The sequence below is a fragment of the Rhagoletis pomonella genome, unplaced genomic scaffold (genome assembly GCF_013731165.1).
Source record: "Rhagoletis pomonella isolate Grant_MI unplaced genomic scaffold, Rhpom_1.0 Rhpom_scaffold_00001, whole genome shotgun sequence".
In the NCBI taxonomy this organism is placed as follows: domain Eukaryota; kingdom Metazoa; phylum Arthropoda; class Insecta; order Diptera; family Tephritidae; genus Rhagoletis; species Rhagoletis pomonella.
In genome coordinates this window covers 43,365,793-43,367,061 of record NW_023458555.1, presented here as the reverse complement: position 1 = coordinate 43,367,061, position 1,269 = coordinate 43,365,793, and the positions used below count along the sequence as shown (strand labels likewise).

Below are 1,269 nucleotides of genomic sequence, written 5' to 3'. Positions count from 1 at the left end.
TTTATAAGTTGCAGTGTTGTTGGAAGGACTTTCCGGCATAAGGGTCATAGGAAGAGCACTTGGCATCAAACGTGCCTTTCCTGTACCTCCTGGTGCATTTATGAAATCTGCTGCTTTAAAATGCTTAACGCACAGCAAGGCATTTCGCTGCAGCTCTACCCCACAGCTGTTTTCCCAACGCTCCTTACGCCGAGGGCATTGAGGCACGTTAAAAAAATTAGTGATGTCTGCATTATATTTAACACCACATAAAAAACAACGCTTCAGGTGCTGCATTTTTAACACATATGTACACTAAGTATAAACCGCACACTACAAAAATGCAAATGTTAATTAAAATTTGTTTTAACGAACATTCAAAAAAAAACAAACGACATGACATTTTAAGCGTAACGAAATATAGGAAATAAAATAAAATCAAGTTGAAGTTTAAAGGTTTGGTTCTCATGAGAGCAACGTCATTTTGGCTTCTACCTGTATTAATGTGCCTTGACAGGGATGTACGTTCATTATGGTTTTCATAGCTATTGCCAACACGAAATGAGAATTTCAGATGTACATAACGCGCACAATTTAAAATTTTTGTATATGACAACACCGAATTTGCTGCAGTTTCAAGCTAAAATTAGTCGAGAACGCAGAACGTATACTTAAACGCAGTCTGTATACGCAGAATTTTGTCGATTACTGGAGCCCTCAGTGTTGCTTACTACAGTGTTGCCACTCTTCAATGCCTTTTCATAAACTTACCCTTTCAACCACAATTTTTCGTGCTATAACAGATTGTAACTAAATATAAACTACTTAGTTTTCAACAAAAACCTTATTTAATAGTAAATTTCAAATATTTTAAACATATTTCGAATAGGAACTTATAACTTTTTTACCATCTGCAAAACTGACGAAGTAGCAACCATCTAAAGAAGGAGAAATCAGCTGACACGGAAAAATCTAAATTCCGCAGATTTCTGCGCTACGGGCTACAACTACAGAAAAATTCTGCGGTGTTGAGTTTTCATTTACATGGCGCTTTGGTAAGACAGATCGTGTCAGCTGACTCGGGTTTACGTACCGGTAGGTTTACGTTCTTGACTAATTTCAGCTTCATGATTCAATAATACAAGGTTCGATAAACTGACAGTTGTCTCTCTCGCACCGCTCCCTTAACAGTGGGACCGTGTTGCTTCTTTGCAAATTTACATGGAAACAGTGTAGCTTTGGCGTGAAATAAAAGTATAAGCTTTTGTGCAATATGTTTATTTGTATATG

General features: G+C 37.1%; 1 protein-coding gene across 2 annotated transcripts in view; it reads left to right on the top strand.

The window, feature by feature from the left end:
• Positions 1-1,269, top strand: part of LOC118744385 — a 38,120-nt gene that overhangs the window by 26,796 nt on the left and 10,055 nt on the right. The window lies entirely within an intron of this gene.